The sequence below is a fragment of the Hipposideros armiger genome, unplaced genomic scaffold (assembly GCF_001890085.2).
Source record: "Hipposideros armiger isolate ML-2016 unplaced genomic scaffold, ASM189008v1 scaffold_100, whole genome shotgun sequence".
Lineage (NCBI taxonomy): Eukaryota > Metazoa > Chordata > Mammalia > Chiroptera > Hipposideridae > Hipposideros > Hipposideros armiger.
In genome coordinates, this window is record NW_017731450.1 from 2,920,626 (window position 1) to 2,933,579 (window position 12,954).

General features: G+C 43.6%; 1 protein-coding gene across 19 annotated transcripts in view; it reads left to right on the plus strand.

Annotated features, from left to right (window-relative positions):
* Positions 1–12,954, plus strand: part of MYT1L (myelin transcription factor 1 like) — a 738,481-nt gene that overhangs the window by 383,592 nt on the left and 341,935 nt on the right. For 7 of the 19 annotated variants that reach the window (XM_019646300.1, XM_019646299.1, XM_019646290.1 and 4 more), the window contains exon 1: positions 423–861. The exons of 4 other annotated variants lie outside the window; for them this stretch is intronic. The gene's annotated coding sequence lies outside the window, so the exon portion shown is untranslated. Of the gene's footprint in view, positions 1–421; positions 862–919; positions 1,275–1,299; positions 1,404–12,954 lie in introns of those variants that run through there. 8 more of the 19 variants (XM_019646304.1, XM_019646309.1, XM_019646303.1 and 5 more) reach the window with 5 other exon arrangements.

Below are 12,954 nucleotides of genomic sequence, written 5' to 3' on the forward strand. Positions count from 1 at the left end.
GGTGGTGAGTGTTATGAGAGAGAGGTTTGCAGAGCGCAAGGTGTAGTCACCACCGGAGTAAAACAGTTACTGCTTGACTCAAGAAGCCATTTATAAAATTGGCACGGCTTTTTCACCGGAAAAATGCTAATGAAAGTCATACATCTATGTTCTCTTTTGTATTTTTGAAATCTAGTTTGGTCTTGCTTTTTTAGATACAACTTTCTCGGATATTTTTTTCTTCAAACAATACTAAAAGGTTGATAATGTTTTAACTCTCTTAGAGAAGTAGTTCTCTGTCTTTTGTTTTAAAAGAAAATGATACAAGAAGCCCAAAAGGGAAGCAGAACAGACTTTAAGAGTCAGCTGGCGTTAACTCTTGTGTAACTGCTCTCGCCTCGGAGAAGCGGCTGGGCGCGTTTTCGGAACCTCTTTTTGTTTTGTTTTGAAGCTAAGCTGTAGGACCAGGGAAAGCATCCTAGGTGCAGCCGCCCGCGAGGTTTCTTTGGCCGGGGCATGGCTTTACCACAGCATCGGTGATGGGGGTATTTCTAGATGTGCAGCCTGGCCGGTAGCTGTTAGCAGCCTGCCTTTGGCGTTTCCCATTCTCATCTATTACATTAAATACGGCACTGCACATGATACACATTGTGCTCTAGAGGTTTAGGGGCCTGTGGTACAATGTAAGAATCATACAGCATGCATCCCCACTCCTGCCTGACTGGGCTGCAGGCGTAATAGACAGCAGGGCTAGAAATTGCCGGTTTCAGCCGCAGCTCTACCTTGGAAAAGATCTAGCTCAGTGACGAAGCTCCCTCCCAGACTAGGATCCGGGGACATGGATGTGTTTTGTAGAGCTTAAAGGATGCAGCCTGAGACAGGGTAAGTCAGCCGTGTGCTACTGGTGTCTTGCTGCTGCGGCGACGTGGTCTCCCGGGGAGCCCTGCCTGATGCACGCGGGGCGGGCGGGCGCGCAGCCCACCTCGGCGGCTGCCTGTCAGTGGAGGCTCCTCTGCCCCCAGCACGCATGCCCATCTTCCCTGTCGTTTAGTGGTGTCAACTTATTAATTTCCATCCTCCACTTCGGGCCTGTTAGTTTCCTGTCGGAAAGCATTATTACTTTTGTCCATGTGGCAAAATAATTAGCATACAGATGAGAAGTGGCCCGGTGTCTGAGTGCCGGTGGAGAGAAGATGTGCGTGGGAAGTTGATTGGATGAATGGAGAACAAATGGTGGGCGTTGGAAAGCATCGGAAGAGTTGTGTGGTCGTGGAGCAGGTTGGAGCATTTCCTGGGTGAGTCCCCAAGATGGAAGGCAGGGTGGCTGCCGGGGGAAGGACGGCTGTCGGGCGCTGGCCCAGCTGAGCCCGCCGGCTGCAGGCCCGCACTTCATACTCACGACTTTGTTTTGCTGTGGCCACCAGGTAAACGTGTCCCATTCCCCTTGTTCCCGGAGCCTTAGCTCCACTCCCTAAAGTGCAGCAAAGTTCAACTCCGAATGGTCAGTAACAAAAGAATAGTCCTTTGCTTCATCCATCTTCCTGTGTGTGTGTCTGAGGGGAAATTAACTGTTTAGAGATTATTGTTTTCAGAAATTTACAGCAGCCATTATTCAATGTGTTTAATTAATATTTTCTGGAGCAGTGTATCCAGACCAGTAAAATTAGCAAATGTTGTTTCAATGAAAGCCCAGACATAATTAGTTTTGACTGGTATATATTTTTCCTAGCTGGAGGAAGATTTTCGCTGATTTAACCAGCAACTTACAAGAGATTGTGAAAATTGAACTGACGTTCCTATTGATCTGTAGGATCTCCAGATAGGAAATGTAAAAATTAGCACAAGCTCAGGTACTTTCAGTTCTTGTCAGAAAAATGGAGACTGTTTGTTCAAATCAGTCCTCTGAGTTGGGAAATAAGTATAAAGCCTGCTGGAATCCTAAGTTTCTATTGTCATCAGTGACACACATTTCTTATATAATTCTGTGACTGTACTAGTGCAATATGGGTTATTTAATATTTAGTTAATAGACTTCCATCTCGGGGAATTCTCTGATAAATAAATCTATCCTGGTCTCATAATTCCTACTGTCCTTAAAAGGTAAGGGTTTCATTTTAACTGACCTAATTATTTCATCTGCTTTTAAGGTAGAACTTAAGTAGAAATTATTATTCTCTAACTGTCAATTTACAGTTTCCTGAATATTTTAGGTCACTTAATGATTTTAGTGGGCTTTTATTTTTAGGCTTTTTTAAGAGTTGGTTTACTTTAGCTGTTGGCTTTACACAATGACAGTGACTATTTGACACAAAATGCAACTTTTTGGAGGGTTATTTCTTCTGTTTGAAAAACAAAAAAACCCAAAAAACTATGCCTTTCCAAAAAAGAAAGGAAAAAAATATCAAAACAAAAAACCTACCTTGAATAAACCTAAACCTCAAACACAAGGTATTGGAAAACATATTAATCCTTCATATGAAGCTCTTGACACTTTAGTTTTGATCATTCCGCCCCCCCCCATTTTTCAAGTTTCTGAACAATCACATTGACCTTTTTTTTTTTGCATAATAGGTGAATTCTTTATTTTTATATCAGTGCATGTATATTCATATATGTAGCCAATTTTATTTTTATTTTAAAATTTGCTGGTCAACTAGAATGGAATGAGAAAACAATTGAGATTTTTTTTTAACCCAAACAGTACTAAGTACCAAAATGTTCTCAGATTCATGAACTGTACCTGAGAAAAGCAGTATTTCTATTATTTTTCCATTACTATATTTCATTTCAGAGTTGAGCCAAGCTTTCTAAGATTAAAATAACTCCTTTTAGTTTTATGATGGGTTATAACTTTCTCGGGACAAAATATCAGCATTGTCTTTATCATCATCGTGAGGCTGCAAGGGAGGGAGCACTGGCCTGTCACCTACCACAAGGCTCTCTTTGTGCCTGCCTGCCTCTCAGAGGTATAGCCCAGCTTATTTTTAAGGGCCAAAATTATGTCACATTAGTTTCCACTTGACAGAGTTACTTTATGCCACTATCTGTCACATTAGCTCTCAGGCACTGTTGAGTTGAGAAGGGGTTGCTTTCAAAGACAATGAAAGGTCCCAGAGTTAGAAATATGGTTATGTCTACCTGACTGAAAATGTGATTTCTAAGGGAATTTTTTTTTCTTTAAGTTGAGCTCTAAGGTTGAAGATCAACTTGGGAAAGGAAAGGAAAGCAGCCTTTCGTAGCACATTTTTTATGCAATCAGTGAGATGCCAAAATATTAGTCTGAAATCAGGCACTGCTCGGTTTCACTGGGGCAGAGTAGTCGGCATACGGGAAGTCTTCCATCTCAAGGGGGCCTGTTCTGGGCCACGGGTGCTCCAAGCACCATTCCTCAGTAGAGTGCCCATTGATTGTGAGGGAAGATGGGTATAAACATTTCTCTTCCAAAAGGCCACTTGAACTTATTTCTTTAAAATTCTGTACTATGATGTATTTTTGCACTATTGGGAGGACGACAATTAATCTCTTTACAGGTTTTGTGAGTGCATGTATATGTGTGTTTTTAAGATGCCAAGTGAAAGTGTTGTGTGTGAGCTGACGATGTTTCAGCCATTGGGTTAATATGTGCACCTTGTAAAAATGCCTTGGATACATTTGTGCTCTCATTAATATTGTTGAAAGGAACTTCATGACTCAATATTACATACTGACTGCTTAGACCAAAGTCTGATTGCTTAGCTAGTGCCCTCAAATTGTTTTAAAGAAAATTACCTCCAGATTATTGGATATTTGCCTGAGATATTTTTGAACGTGGAGTGTCAGGCTTAGGTCTCTAAATCAGACAACTCCTGGATTAATGAGTTATGGGGTGGGGGCTTCTTTCCGCACATTGACAGAGGTTTTCAGTAGAAGGCTTCTAGCTCAAATCCTGTTTTGGGCAGTGTCTTCATGCTGTTATGTCAGCCTAGGCTCCAAGTGTATTTTAAGGGCACCCGGGAGAACCAAATGCTGTTGAGAGTCAGCATTACCTCTTGATTCCAGAGGCGACCATGTCACTCAATCCTGAAACGGATGGACAGTTTTTAGGGTCTGGCTTTACGTTTGTCCCTGTGTCCCTGCCCTGGTATGTGTATCCCACCAGCCTGTGCCATCTGAACAGAAGCTGGGAGCATAGAGCACCGTCGCCATGGAACAATGCTAGCCAGACTGGCTGTGGAAATAATCGAGTCTGCAGGGCACCCCATAGAGAGCCATCAAATCAGGTCTGCTCTGGAGCTGTCTGCTAGGTTGTGAACACTCAGAAGTCGATGCTGCATCTGCCAGTGGGCCCTCTGGTTCCCTGAAACGCCCGCCTGCCTGATGTGTGTGGGCAAGAGCTTTTCAGAAGCCAGTTTCCTTCAGGATAAATTTAATACGTCTTGAGGGCCAGGCGCAAGCAAATTGATTCTATCTGCACCAGGAAAACTCATAAACATCTGTAAGAGCACAGATTCTCAACAAGCCCAGGATTAGGGGATGCGATTTTGTGAAATACCCCAAGCCTATTCCCTTCATGCCTCATGCCAGCATGGCATTTTTTAAATTAGGAAGTTGATTAAAAAGGGATGCAAAACCACGGATGTGTGGTCCTTTGGCATCCATCCAGCTATTTTTTCGTCTGGTAAGGAAAGTGTGGTTCATCATCAGTTGCAGGAAAGAGGGGGGAATCATTACAAGGCTAAGGGCTGGCACGGATGAAATCGTCCTGGGGCATGTGCGCGTGGCAGTGGTGGCAGCTTCATCCAGATGACCTTTCTGCAGACAGACTTGCTGGCTTCCTACAGGAAGCAGATCACTTGTACTCCAGCCATGTAGGGCCACTGGATGTGTGAGCTGGAGGATTCTGTGCTTCTGGTTCCTCAGTGGTCAGTGTGTTAGGTAGGTCAGAGCTGTTCGCATTCTCTGGATTCGGATCTGTGTTTGGCCTCATGTCTGGTAGTTGGGAGTGAATGGTGGTGCTTGCCAGAATAGGGCTATGCAGTTTATCTTCAAGAATAACTGGTTTTGTTCTGGCTTTTTTTTTTTCTGAAGGGAAATTCCTTTCTTCACTAGCTCTTTTCAGGGTTTGGAGTATATTATCAGAGGAATAACATTGTATGCCTAATTGTAGTGTTCCTGTGACCAATGTCGTGTAAGAAATTTAACCCTGCCCACCCTCACATTCCACGAGCACTCCCCCAAGCCCAAGTGCACCAAAGAAGCTTTGACCACTGCAGACCCGGGACCACTCAGGGTTCAAGATCAGGGGCATGCCTTCTCCGTGGGAATTTCAACTGCTGCGTTGTGATTCTCTCTTTTGTTCTCCTTCCCTGGGACCCTACTTGCAGATTTATTAATTATGTTTGGATTCTGTAGTTTAGAAGAAGAGCTTGGTAACAGCTTGGCCGGAGTCAGTGACAATGGTGGGCAGCCCAGGGGCTCCCCTCACCATCCTGTTCAGGAAGAAAAAAATATCAAAGTCAGTGATGAAAATTAAAGGCATAGCTTCTTAAACTCAGCTCATACTCTGGTTTCTCTTCAGATCACATAAATCTTTCCCCTTTTACTTAAACTCAGCTCTATGCCATTCTTGGCACATTAAGTGAACACTTCATACAACAGGCATGTATTGAGCACCTACTATGTGCAGAGCCATAAGAGATAGAACTGACAATAATTTTGGACCCACAATGAGTCAGGATGTATATATATCCACATATAATAGCTATATATGTATATATAATCTATAAATAAAAATATGTGTAATATAGTTAATATTTTATATATTATACACGTATAACATGTGTTACATGCTATATATTCATGAATTGTATAGAAATATGTACTTTTTTAAAAATATATATTTGTTTCTGATAAAGGGCACTCACAGGTGCCTCTAGCCCGACTTGTCCTTGGGTACATTTGGAAATAGATTAAACCACTTCAGACTTAGTAAGACCAGGGTAAACACTGATGTCCCTTTTTGGGTGATTAATACTTTAGGGATCCAGGTGATCATTCTGAAAATGAGCTCTCAATTACATGGCATTGTATACTCATATTTCTCTAGTTAATTAAATGTATGATTTGGGTTTATCACCTTCGTACAGAACCCAGGCTGAAGTTTCCAACTTTTGAGCGCTCTGATAGTGGCTCCTCATTCATTCATGGTTTCTGCACATACACGCTAGCCATCCCCTTATGGTCTGCACTTGCAACTGAAATACGTCTGCTTACCCGGGAATGCATGAAATGGTAAACAAAACACCACTATGAGGAAGGAGTGTTGGTAAATGTCAGGTGTCTGTTTTGCAATTCTGAAAATTTCAAAGCTGTTGATCCCAGAGAGATCAACAACAGGACATTTGAGGACGACATTTCCAGACCTTGGATCCTGAGGGCCAGCCTCCCAAGCAAATGGAATGAACCCCTGGGTCCCACTCACTGCCCTCTGACTTTGCTCTGTGACATCAGCAGCTGCCCTTGATGCAGACAGCTAACAGGCGCAGCCACTTTGTCATCCACAGCCTCACCATTGGCTGGGGAGACATCAGAAGAAAGAGCAGAGGAGACTTCAGATTAGAAACTGCTCCTGCATTTCACACCATTCCCATGACTCTGCCACATTTCCATGGAGTCAGACCTGACTGAACATACATAGCTATTCAAAACTAAGAATTTTGTGATTAAATCCTGTAAAAGTTAGATCATAATTAGCATTTTATATTCTCTCCGAGTCTGGAAATTTAAGTAGCTCAGGCATCAAAAAGCTGTATGTCTTTGCTTAAAAATGAAAGCCTGAGATTTCATAAGTAAAAAGTACTGGTTGATACTAGATACTTGTATATAACAGAAAAGAAAATCTTAATAGTTTACTCAGGTAAATTTCAGACTAATTATTATGTGTTCTTTGGTTCACATGGCACATGGTATTGAATCAATACTTGGAATTTTCCATGGCATTTGTATTTTGAATCTACCAATATCTTTTGTGGTTCCTTTCATAGCCCTGAGAACAAGAACGGTCCAAATGTTTTTTTTTTGTTTGTTTTATTGTAGCTAATGTACTGTTACTGGGTTTTTGTTAGCTCAAAAACAATCCTTTTCCCTAAGAGACCCACACCCACAGTGCAAGAAATGCTGTGTCTGTCCTTGAGGGATAAGTTAACACACCTGTTTACAATTGGGCTCAGCCACCTGTTCATCTAGTTTTAAACTTAATGATCAAAACAGTATCTGATCCAAGGGGTCAGATGTGGAAGACCACTAAATGTGTGAGGTCTCAGGTAACTCCTCATTTTTAATATGCAACATTTCATGGATACTACATTTTGAATAAGTTAGAAAATATGTTCAGCCTGTGATAAATATTCCAAGTCATGGATGTCACCAACCCAGGCATTGGATGCAGAGTGCCTGCGAGGGGGAGTGCAGCCAGTGATATTTTCTACATGGTGCTGTACGTGTTCAAAAACCAGCACATGCTGGCTGAGCCATTTGCTTTAGCTTCAGAGGTGTTACTGAGGTCTTGGAGATGTTGACTGGGCCCTGGGCAGTAGGAAACGGGTGCATGTGGGCAGTGCAGCACCTCCACACCTCACTCTGTCTCCTGCCCTTCCTCCCACGTCAGTTCCCCGGCTGGGGAACGTGCCCACATGTCCCTGCTGACTCCCTTTTCAGCCTGCGTTCACTTTCCTGCTCACTCCTGCTCCTGAGTGTTCAGTTAATGAAGGGCAGGATGAAAAACAGCATGTTTGAGTTCTTTTGTTGATTTGTGGGGGCTCTTCCAGAGTCAGAAGCTCTCTGCCTCGTTTGCTTATGTCAGGTACACTGCACATGAGCTGTAATTTTCTGAGTAATTCCCCAACATGTTGAAAATGGCCAGTGATGCTGGGAACCATCTCTTTCTCATCAACTTCCAAAGGGGATTTTCACATAATATTGTGCATTTTAGTCATCTTTTCCTTTTTGTGTCTTTTTTATTTTCTAAGTGACATTCTTCATCCACAACTAACAGACAGTGACAGAGCACCTATGTGAAAGCTTTCTGGGTGGAAGGATGTTCATCTTAGCTCAGTTCTCCTCGTAATTTGGGTGAGACCGAATGAGCCACTTCAGCTCTCCATGTCTCAGTGTCCTAGCTTGACTGAGGGGACCGACTCCATAATATCTCCTTCCCAGTTCTCATGTTATGTGACGGTGTGCCTGCTATCCCAAGGAGTCTGCTCTGCACAGCTGTCACTGCACAATGGTGGGGCTTCATGAGGTTGGCAGAGCACTACCGGGGGCTTCTCGTTTTTGGGGAATGTTCTGCAGAGAAGAGCAGGGTGCAGGCCTGACACCAACAGCCTAGAGAATATAGAGGAGGTGCTAATTTTGATTGATGGGTCTAATCCAGCATCTCTAAGGCCAGCTGAAGTGACATGGAATTCATCTAATCCAAGGCTGCTTGGTCATCTAGTTGTGTGAAACTCTAACATGTAGCTGAAAAGTAACTTCTCCTTAAGCTCTTTTCTCTTTTGATCTTATCTATTTTCTGACTCTGATTTTTGTTTACTTTAGGCAAATATTCTATTATGGCAACTATAGAGGGTGAGTTGTTCTGTAGAAGTCACAAAACTCTATGTGCTGTGATGGCTCTATTATGGCTGCTTCGTTTCTCTTGACTCAGTCTGATTACAGTGGACCTTCTCTACCGGCCCTGATGGAGGCAGACGAAATGGACGTAGCTGGCATCACTAAGCTCGATGCTTAAAGAAGTAGCCCCACTGGCTTTGTTTCACCTTCTCTTCGGGAAGCAGTATTTAGATAGTAGTAACAGCCAGGGTGTGACAGGTTAATAGAATGTTCTAGTGGCTAAGATTTTTAACTGTTAAAATCTCTTATATGATCCATGTCTCATTTCTGGTAGCCTAAAGCACCCAAAATGACAAACAAGATATCACGGGTACAAATAACACCCGAGTTTTTACCACACTAGCCAGTAGTATGTGCTTTTCATCAGTTTGAAAGGGCGAGCTGAGTATTGTCCTCGAATTATTCCCATGAAATAGAGGAGAACATTAGCCCATCACGCAGAAGGGCAATACCACAGAGAAGTCAAGTCCACAGGTGAGGTTGGGCAGCTCTCTGTGAACACCTGAGTCACAGAGGCCCTTCCAGGTTGCTGGTGGCAAGGAGGCTTCTTTGGGAACATGTAAATGAAGATATGTGTTATTTAATAAAACAATCCACTCTTTGAAGAGCTCAAAATGTCAAACGTGGAACTTTTAGATATTGGGAAGTGCTCTCATCGCAAAAGCAGTGGAGAGGGGCAGTAAGAGAAAGGCAGCTGTGTGCACCCACCGGGGTAGCGGGGAGATGGAAATGAAAGAATGAGAAGTGCAGGGAAGAGATGAAAAAGAGAGGACACTTACACACAATAAAAGATACACCGAAGACATACAATTGGGCTACTTCTAATTCGAACTGAAAGTGGGATGTTGTAAAGATGGACCAACTAGCAAAATCCTACTTTTGGAAGATCAAAAATTCAGTAATGTTAAGTGACAAGTGCCCTCATTCTCTTTTATACAAATTACTTATATATTATAGTGAGGCACTAACGAGGGGAGACTGTCAGGATGACACCATGATAGCAAAAATAGTAACACGCAATACGAGCACTTAGCGAACAAACGTACTACGTTGAGTGCGTTGCTCGAGGATTGTACCCTGGGAAGTCCACAGGGATCTATAGGACTATAGGTACTTGTATTACCCCATCATCACAAGAAGAAAGACCAGCCTGCCTGCTGAAAAGCTCAGGTCATTAAAGATATAGTGTGCTGCTCAAGAAAACCAGCCCCCAAATGAAAGCTTTCATTGAGTGAGAAGGAAATTGGCGATGCCCTGTGTCTATAATTTGGTGCTTCCTCTGGCTGATGACAACGGTATAAGGAGATCCAGCACTTTATTTATGGAATGTCTGTGGGGCAAGGGTTCAGTTGGGGCTGAGGCACCCCCCTCCCTTGCCTGTAGGAACTGAAAATCTAGTTGAGAACACAGAATGTACATATAGAAAAGGTTAAGTAGCAACAAACAAATGAAAAATTCTCATGAGCAGTCAAAGCACCAGGAGAGACATTGTGTGTTTTGCATGGTTACCTGCTGTCATTGTGCAGAGTTATGTGTGATAAGAACATGAAGGAACACGTGGTCCCCACAGGACAGGAGGCTTTTGAAAGCTCACACACAGGTGCAGTTGGGCCTGTCCTTGGAAATTAGGTAATTCAGATATATGAGGAGAAGGAGAAGGCATTCTATATTAATAGAACCATAGTAAGTGTAGTAAGTAAATGTGATGCTCTGAATTGTCATTATCAAGTGACATTCGACAGTGTGGTGTTGCTTATTCTGTTGCCTATGGCCTGTGCATGACTTCTAGTGCCTCTGGGGACTTGTGCATATAGCTAGGTGGGTAGCAGATCCATTTTGGAAACTATTAACAGTTTGCTTTTCAAAAGTTTTCCCAAATGCATGTTATTTCATTCTATGATCTAATGTATGACAAGCTAGGGTTATATTGTTATTATGGAATGATTAACAAAAATATTAAAGACATTTAATCTTGTGGTATTCAACAATAATTTCATAAAAGTACTCATAAAACAGTTTAAAATATCTAAGAAAATAATAATAGTTATTTCTTCTTTGCTCTGGAAATCTTTACGTGCAAGTAGCAATTTCTCTTTTTTTCCCAGAGGGAGGTGTGTTAGAGAGATAAACATATGATGAGCTCTGTGACCAAGGGGGGGCTGAGCCCAAGCATGTTTATAAAATTATGTATGATGATAAATAAGCCATTCAAGTCAGGCTTCATCATGGCTTTGCAACAAATAATAGCTCCCTGTTCTATGTAAGATCAAATTTAAACGTGGCTCAGAGGATGTACAATGTCTCTAAAAGTAAAACTATAAATGCCGTTTCTCACTTACTTTGTTCAAAACCATGTTAGGAGCCCACACCCCTCAGTACTTCCACGGCAGTAAGCGCATCTGCCCCATTCTATAGGTCGCTGTGGGATCCACGGTGACATCTGGTAGGGTCTTTTCCCATGTTGGCTCTCGGAGGAAAAATGTCCAGACTCCCACCTTCTCACACAATTTTTATCTTGCCCCCAGATTTATTTTAAACAAATTTATAAAACCTAAAGCATGCTTAAATAAGCCTTATTTAGAATGTCGGATTTTTTTGTCTGCTTTCAGATCCCACTGAAGTTAGCTAGGCATTATTCCTGCCGAGCTATAGGCCTTCCCCAGAGAGCTCATGCTGAAATGACTGTTGTCACCATCTCCCAGCAGCGAGGACAGCTAGTGCAGCCCAGGGTGTGTGCAAAGGGCCTGCGAGCCATCGACTGCGCTTGAGTTCCAGTTTCATTTCTGTATCAACTGAGATTTTTGGAAAATAATGGGCTGAGTTTTATCAGCTTTGTTTTTCATAAAAATATTTTTACTGTGCCAAAGACAATGACTAAAACAAACAAACAAACAAACAAAACAAACCACGCCTCCCTCCCCCTTTCTCCACGGCTGCATTAGACTAGAAAAGTAGACTATGAACCCTTTGTACATGTGTGCTCTGAAAGTAGTTATCTATAAGTAATACATAATTATTTATGATTATATTTTACTTATGTAAAAATATAAGTAATTTCTCAAGTTCCAAGTCCAAGTTTTCTTTTTCTTCTCAATGCCCCGGCCACCACAATTTGTGCTTCCTCTGGTTCACTCATTCTTTGCAAACAATGGCCCCTCAATCATTAGCTAATTTACCAAGTAGCCCAGAAATGCCTTCTCTCTCTGCTGCTCTCCCACCCCCTCTCCTCCCTCTCAGCCTGCTGTGACCGGAAGCTCCCCTTACCCCACGTGTCAGTGACCCACTCGTCCTACAAGCCTGCCACAGCGCTTGGGTGAAATGCCCTTGATGCAGTGAACACGTTCCTTTCTGTCCTTGGCTAACGGAATACAGGCTTTGTCTCTATCGCTACAAGATCTAAAAATAGGAAGAATGGGTAATGGGATGAAACTATCTAAGGAGCTACTCGTAGTGAAAATCTTTAGTAGGCCTCAGAAATGCTACATTCCTGGGGGGAGGAAGAGGGAAGGAGATGAGGCTGTGGTTCTCTTTCTCAGTGTCAGGGAGAGGAGAGATCCCAGTCAGGAAAGCAAAGACAGAAGCAGGGGGAAAGTGAATAGTCTGGTTCCAAACAAAAGTGGGTGCAGGCGGGAAGTGGGGTCCAGGGAGGCACCCATCGCACCTGCGTGACGTGGCAGGAACGGAGCACTCTGGCTCTTGGCTCGTCTCCTCTTCCCTCAGAGCCCATCCTTTCTTTCCATCAGCCCCTTTTCCGGACCCCGGTGGGTCAGGCGGTATCTCCGGCAGCGCTCGGCTGCTGCGGAGTCCCCTTACTGCCATCCACACGTGCGCCTGTTTCCACACGCACACTTAGACCCTGCAGTGGTGTGCTCGAGTGCCATGAGTCACATGCATCGCAGGCTCAGACATAGGCTCACCCGAGGACCTCGCTGCTGCATGGAGATGTGGCTGGAATCCCAGGCTGTTGGAGCGCACCCATTCATCGATGCTGCTGCTGCACATGGCATTGTTGGGCTTCAGACAGGCTCACTGGGCTCCTAGGCTACGTGATCCCATGTCAGAGAGGCAAGCCCTTTCGGGAGAGTGTCTGCACTCCCGTCCTGCAACACTGCACCTTAAAGGAGCTGTCAGCACCTGTAGCACAGGAGACGCACACCATGGGTTTAATTGCACTGGGCTTATTACGATGGGGACACGGGGCTTAACCTTCCCCATTGGTCCTGCTCCCTGCCCAGGGGACAGACCTGACAGGAGTGGGGTGTTGGGGGCGCCTGGCCTCCTCTGAGCACACACCACTTCAGAGCCTCTATTCACTCTGACTGC